Source organism: Gossypium arboreum, chromosome 3 (assembly GCF_025698485.1).
Source record: "Gossypium arboreum isolate Shixiya-1 chromosome 3, ASM2569848v2, whole genome shotgun sequence".
Lineage (NCBI taxonomy): Eukaryota > Viridiplantae > Streptophyta > Magnoliopsida > Malvales > Malvaceae > Gossypium > Gossypium arboreum.
In genome coordinates this window covers 35,161,257-35,168,768 of record NC_069072.1, presented here as the reverse complement: position 1 = coordinate 35,168,768, position 7,512 = coordinate 35,161,257, and the positions used below count along the sequence as shown (strand labels likewise).

The 7,512-nt window shown below is 37.6% G+C and overlaps 1 non-coding gene across 1 annotated transcript; it reads left to right on the top strand.

The window, feature by feature from the left end:
* Positions 1 to 3,153: 3,153 nt before the first annotated feature.
* Positions 3,154 to 3,260, top strand: LOC128291284 (small nucleolar RNA R71). Its single transcript, XR_008281060.1, has one exon. It is a non-coding gene; the product is annotated as a small nucleolar RNA R71 (small nucleolar RNA).
* Positions 3,261 to 7,512: the final 4,252 nt, after the last annotated feature.

Sequence of the window (7,512 nt, the reverse complement as noted above, 5' to 3'; positions counted from 1 at the left end):
TTGAGGTAGGGACGATAGTTTTCTTTCCTCGTGAAGATGACATGGTACGTCTGCAGTGAAAAAAAAAATTGAAGGTCAACCAATACGCCCCGAAAATAGCATGAAAAAAACAAAAATAAATAGGAATATTTCATGAGACTCACGAACTAGATGAAGAAAACAAAACTGAAAATAACTAAAGCAAATATATCAAGTTATTAAAATAGGACTATGAGAATAATGCTATGGGAATATCTAGTGCATGAATGCATGGGGGTACGCATAAAATCCATGGAAACACAAAAAATGGATGAATGTAGTATGAAAAATGGCAATATTCTTTAATGGAAAGCATGAATATTTCTATTATACTACTATGAATATTCACTTAAGATAGTCAAATGGATCAGAGAAATCATGAAATGGGCAAAATATTTAAAGAAAATAGAGAGAAAAGAGTAAACAAACGCAAAAGGAAGAAGCTTGGGTCGTCAAAAACAGTGTTGTAGGCAGCGCACAGGCGTGGCAGGTAGGGCGTGTGAAGTTGCAGCGGCTAGGGTTAGGGATTTCTGGGGAGGAGGATGATGAACAGTGAGGGGTTTATATAGATTTTGGGGCACACGGGCCTGCCCTTATTTTTTCCCTTGTGTTCCACGATTTTTAAATTTGGGCGCGTCTAAGATTCGGCCTACGCCCGTGTTCTTTGGGCGTGTTGGTGCACACGGCCGTATCGCATGGCCGTGTCTTGCTTCATTCACTTCTCCCACGCCCGTGTTAGTTTGACAGTGTCGACCACAGGTGAATGGCACGGGCATGTCGCACGCTCGTGTTAAATTCTTAGTTTTAACCACGGTTTCAAGGCACGGGCGTGTCTCACGCCAGTGTTGTTTTGGCAGTTTCACCCAGGGCCATGTCGGATGGCCGTGGCAACTTATTGCATCTAATGTTGGGGAAAATTTTTTCCCTGTTTTCACATGGCCATATCGAACGGCTGTGTCTCCTCCTGTGGTGTGAGCATGGCCTAAGGCATGCCCGTGTGCCTGGCCATGTGGATGGGAAAACCCTGTGTTCCAAGACTCAGTTAGTAGGTTAGATGTGAAAAACTAGAATTTAAAGAAATCAATACTGTTAGTGCTTGGGTTGCCTCCCGAGAAGTTCTTAGTTATAGTCTAAGCTTGACTTACCTCTCTGGTGTGTGATCATGGTGGCTCGAGGAGTTTACACTCCTCATCCCTACTATCAACTTTATCAATATAAGGTTTAAGACTAGTATTGTTTACCTTAAAAGTGCCGAATTTGGGATGAATTACCTCAACTGTACCATATGGGAAAATATTGAATACCGTGAGAGGAATCTCTTTATTAGGTTCAGAAGTGGCAATGCGGGGATCTGCTGCATCTAGTAGTACTTTGTCTCCAACCTTAAGTTGATTTGGTGAGGTATTGAGCTCATCCTAGCTCAGTTTCGATTTATCAGGTGTTCTCGGTTTCTGTGTCTACCATTCATCTAGCTCCTCGATTTGTAGCCTTCGCTCGTCATAGATAGGTCTTTTGATGTTGCTTGAACATGACTCATATATGTTCTTCGAACCTGTTTCCTATAAGGTAGGTTGCACCACATGGTCAGTTTTAATAGTATGACTTATACAACCACCTTCAATTTTCGATGTGTTATTCGAATTACGAGCTCGAAGGGTGATTGTTTTGTCTCCCACACGAAGTGTGAGTTCACCTGTGCCAACATCAATAATTGTTTTAGCGGTTGAAAAAAAAGGCCTCCCTAAAATTAAAGGAGTGTTACTATCCTCCTCTATGTCTAGAACAACGAAATCGACTGGGAATATAAATTTGTCGATTTTAACGAGTACATCTTCAATAATCCCCCTAGGAAATCTGATTATTTTATTGGCTAATTGAATACTCATCCTAGTTTGTTTGGGTTTCCCAAGACCTAGTTGCTTAAACATTTTGCAAGGCATAACATTGATACTAGCCCCTAAATCAGCCAAAGCATTATTAACATCTAGGCTATCAATTAGACAGGGAATCGTAAAACTCCTTAGATCTTCTAATTTATTGACCAGCTTATTTTGTAGTATGGCTAAGCAAACCGCATTTAGCTCTACATGCGACGCCTCATCCAACTTCCGCTTATTTGTTAAAAGATCATTCAGGAATTTGACTGCATTTGGCATCTGCGAAAGAGCTTCAATAAATAGTAAGTTAATATGTAACTTCTTTAATAATTTAAGGAATTTACCGAATTGTTCGTCTGTGCGGTATTTCCTTGTCGCATTGGGGTATGGCACACAAGGTCTGTACTCTTTACTAACTGGTTTCTGGTCATTGTGGTCCACCTCACCTTTACCTTTACTTACCATAGTTTCTTGCCTCGGTTCTAGTTCAGGTGCAACTAACCCTTCCTCATCTTGGATGGTAATTGCATTGAGTTGCTCCCTTGGATTAGGTTCAGTGTTACTTGGCAGGCTACCTTGTGGTTGTTCAAATATCAATTTAACGAGCTGGCCTATCTAAGTTTTGAGCCCTTTGATCGAGGCTTGTTGATTTTTAAGTGTTGTCTCGGTATTCTAAAAATGAGTTTCTGACACCGAAATAAATTTTGTTAGCATCTCCTCAAGGTTTGGCTTTTTCTCTTGTTGGTAGGGTGGTTATTGGAAGCTTGAAGGTGGTGGTCTCTGATTCCCTTGGCCTCCCCAAGAGAAATTTGGGTGGTTCCTCCAACTTGCATTGTAAGTATTACTAGAAGGATTATTTTGAGATCAAGAATTATTACCCATGTAATTTAACTGCTCGTGCTCTATGTTATGGCCATAGGGTGGGTATTCTGAATTGCTTGATCCACCTCCACTTGCTTCGCACTGCATTACTAGGTGAACCTGTGAAGAACCAAGAAAACCGTCAATTTTTCTATTCAAAAGTTCTACTTGATTAGAAAGCATGGTGACCGAATCGACATTAAAAATGCCGGTTGTTTTTGTTGGCTTTGTCCTCATGACTTACCACTGATAATTATTCAGTGACATCTCTTCTATAAATTCATAAGCATCCTCAGGTGTCTTATTATTGATAGTTCCACCAGCGACTGCGTCGATTATCTGTCCAGTCGAAGGATTTAGGCCATTGTGAAACGTTTGAACCTGTAGCCAAAGTGGTAACCCATGGTGAGGGCACCTTCTCAACAGATCCTTGTATCTCTCTCATGCATCGTAGAGTGTTTCTAAATCCATCTGCACAAAAGAGGAGATATCATTACGTATTTTGGCTGTTTTAGCCGGCGGCAAATATTTTAATAAAAACTTTTCAATCATTTGTTCCCAAGTAGTGATTAACCCTCGTGGTAACGAATTCAACCATTTTTTAGCCTTATTCATTAACGAAAAGGGAAACAACCGAAGGAGAATGGCATCATTAGAAACGCCATTGATTTTAAAAGTGTAGCAAAACTCTAAGAAATTTGCCAAGTGAGCGTTAGGATCCTCGTCCTGCAAACCATCAAACTGTACAAACTGTTGGATCATTTAAATGGTGTTAGGTTTTGGTTCAAAATTATTTGCAGCAACAGCAGGCCTAACTATGCTCGATTCAGTTCCAGTCAAAGAAGGTTTAGCATAATTATACATAGTACGTGGAGCAGGATTCTGATTAGCAGCAATTGCAGGAGGTAGCAGATTTTCTTGGTTTTTAGCCATCTCCTCGGTTGTGGTTGAAGTATCGTCTTCTTGCTCTTCCTCTGTGTATTATGAGCTTTGCCTTATTTCTCTTCAGTTTCTGCGAACTGTGTGATCGATCTCACTATCAAACAGTAATGGTCCCGACAGGTTTCTTCTAGTCATACACTATAAAAACCTGCCAGGAACAAAGAAGAAAAATTAGAAAATAAAATAAAATAAAAATTTAAATTACAAATAAAGTAGAATGGCTAAAGTAATAAAAATCGAGTGTTCCTAATATCCTAGTTCCCCGACAACGGCGCCAAAAACTTGATACGTGATATTCCCGATAGGTTTTAAAAATTTATAATTAATCGTTCTTAAAGCTAACTATTATCACGATGAAAGCAAGTGTACCTATCGAACAGTAGTATAGCTTTAGCAAGACCGGATTGTCGATCCCAAAGGAACCAATAGTACTAGTAATTACTTTCTTTTTATTATCTAGCCTAAAAACTAAAGGATTTGTTTATCTAAACTAATTAACTAAACTAAGAGTACACAGAGAGAAATTGGGGAAAAGCTTTTGGGAGAACTCGATGGATTAAGACAATACCCAAGGAAAAATCCACCTAGACTTCACTTGTTATTTGACTTTGAATCAGATGATTTATTCATTTGACTTAACCCGTAGAAATCCTTAAGTTATATTATTATCTCTTTCGAGACTAATAACGTCTAACCCTAGGTTGATTAATTGAAATCTCTTTCTAATTAACACCCTAGTGTTGCATTAACTAGATCTATGGATCCCCTTATTAGCTTCACCCTAATCCGAAAAAATCTTATCACCCTATCTCTAGGCATGCAATCAACTCCGCTTAATTATGACAAATTTACTCTTAGACAGGGTCTATTCCTCCTCTGAATAAAAGTGTTAACTTGAATCAATATCCTAGAATATAAGAACACATAATTAAGAACAAATTAAATATTTATCATATAATTTAGATAATAATAACAAGACCTGTCTTAGGTTTCATTCCCTTTAGGTATTTAGGGGATCTAGTTCATACTTATGAAAGAAAACATCTCACAAGAATAAAGATAACAAAACATAAAGAAAACCCAAAACCCCTGAATGGAAATTGAAGGGAGATCTTCAGTTTTGAAGATGAATCCGCCTTCTGAGATGGATCAATCGGTTTCCCTTGAGTAATTCTTTGCCTCCTACTTCGTGTGTCTGTTCTAAGTGCCTCCTCCGGTGTTTAAATAGGCTTTAGAATGCCTAAGAGCCCTCAAAAGTGGTCTTTTCCGAATAAGACTATACTTGGGCTCGGCAGGGACACGCCCTTGTGTCACCCCCGTGTGCGATTACTCTAGCCCGTGTAAGTCGTGCTTCGATCCTGCCAAATGGACACAGCCGTGTGCCACGCCCGTGTGAGGAAGTCCAGGCCATGTCATTTCCCACGTGGGTCTATTTTCTCTGTTTTCGGCCCGTTTCTTGCTCTTTTTATTCTCCTATGCTCACCTAAATATAAAACATGAAATTAAAGAATTAGGAGCATCCAATTCACCAAATCTAAGGAGAAATCATCCATAAATGTGCTAAGCGTGGGATAAAAATATGTATAAATTATGGTTTATCAGTGATTAAGTCAGTATGTATGCCCTGATTTGACACGGTCTAGACACACGGGCGTGTCTAATGCCATGTGAGGTACACGGCTAGTTCACACGGGCGTGTGACCTTTGTAACTTGAAAATGTTTAATTTTCAAAAAAATTTGTATGAGCTCGGTTTGGTCCCGACCCCTTTCCAAAGCATGTTTAAGGTCTCATTAACCTATGTAAGGGACTCTATATTAATGTATGACTATGATGTTATGATGATTGTGAAATGAATGTTAAATGTTCCGATTTTTCAGGTAATGCCTTTAACACTAGTCTAGTGACAGATACGGGTTAGGGGTGTTACACCGAGCTTAGTGAGAAAAAGATTCACGGGGTTGATTTGATTAGGGAACCCGACGAGAAAGTGAAAATAATTCGCAACAGTTTGAAAGGAGCTTTAGATCGAACGGAATCATATGTAGATTTGAAACGGAAGGATAACAAAGTGTTTCTAAAAGTATCACCGTGGAAGAAAATTCTTTGATTTGGTTGCAAAGGAAAATTGAATCTGCGATTTATCGGACCGTATGAGATTATCGAGAGAATTGGGCCAATAGTTTGTCAACTTAAGTTACCACCAGAACTTGAAAAGATCCATAATGTATTTTATGTTTCTATGTTAAGATGGTATCGATCAAACCCATCGCACATAATTTCTCCGAGAAATATTGAAACTCAGCCCGATATGTCGTACCGCGAAGAACTGATCAGAATATTTGCCCGAGATATAAAAGAGTTAAGAAATAAAAGCATAAGTTTAGTGGAGGTACATTGGCAATGTCACGGTGTTGAAGAGGCTACGTGGGAACTTGAGGAAGATATGAGAAAGTAGTACCTTAACCTATTTTCGTGTAAGATTTTCGGGGACAAAAATTTCTTGGAAGGAGAGTTGTAACAGCCCGTTTTTAGTGAAATTGGAACAGTGGTTTTGGAACCACAAATCTGAGGTCAAAATATTTATTTTATTATTATTTTAATGTCTATAGAATGTTAGTAGTATAAAAATTTCACTAAGAAATTTTATCGTTTGTATGCTCAATTTGATAAAAATGACTAAATCGCGTAAAGTACAAAAGTTAGGTTCTAATAGCTAAAGGTTTCTAATAGCTATAGAACTTTAAATCATAGGTTCTTAAATGGTAATTAGCCCATTAATAGTTTAGTGGATGATTATGGCTTGGGATTTATTGAAATATATTGTAACAGCCCAATTTCAGTGAGGTCGGAACAGTGGTTTCATGACCACAAATCTGAGTGAAAAATAAAAATTATTTTATTTTATTTTATGGTTGGCGTCATGATAGGAAGGTCACATGAAAATTTTGATACTAAAATTTTATCGATTGTGTGGTTAATTAGGTAAAGGACTAAATTACATAAAATGCAAAAGTTGGATTCTAGTAGCTATAGGTATCAAATAGCTATGGAATTTAGAAATTAAGGTCCTTATATGGTATTTAGGCCATTGAAGAGTAGTTAGTAGATATTTTAATGACTCATCCATTGAAAAATTAGAAAAGACAAGGGACTAAGTTGAAAATCACTAAAATTGAAAGATAGAAATTAAATAAAAAGATTTATTCATCTAATTTCATATCATCTTCCCAAAAATTTCCATGGAAACCCTAGGAGAGAGGAAGACAACTTACCAAGCTTGAAAAGATCCAGAAAGACCAACTACGGAACTAGATCGAGGAAAGCAAAAGGTTTCAGATTAGTTGAAATTCAAAAACAAACCATTTTCAAGGTAATTTAGTGTAACTTAAAATTTTATGTTAATATGCCTGAATTGAATTGTATGATTGTGTTGTTATGTGTTAGATGATATATACATAATGATATAATTTTAAGTTGTGTAATATGGACAAATTATCATGTTCCGATCGAATGTTGAATTTTTAAAGGGTTGAAAATAATAATACATATGCTGCAAATAGAATTTAGCCCAGACGGGTAATTCAAATGTAAGCCCTCTAGAGTTAGGCTAAAAATTGGATTTAGCCCGGATGGGTAATCTATATTAAGTTCTTTAGAGCATATGCTATAGATAGGATTTAGCCTGGACTGGTAATCCTACAGTCAAATGTACAACTCAAGGGCGTGCTTTTTCATTATGCACCCAATGGGTACTTTTGCACATGTGTATATTACCTAAACATCCATCGAGATTTCAATAGTTCAACGGAAAA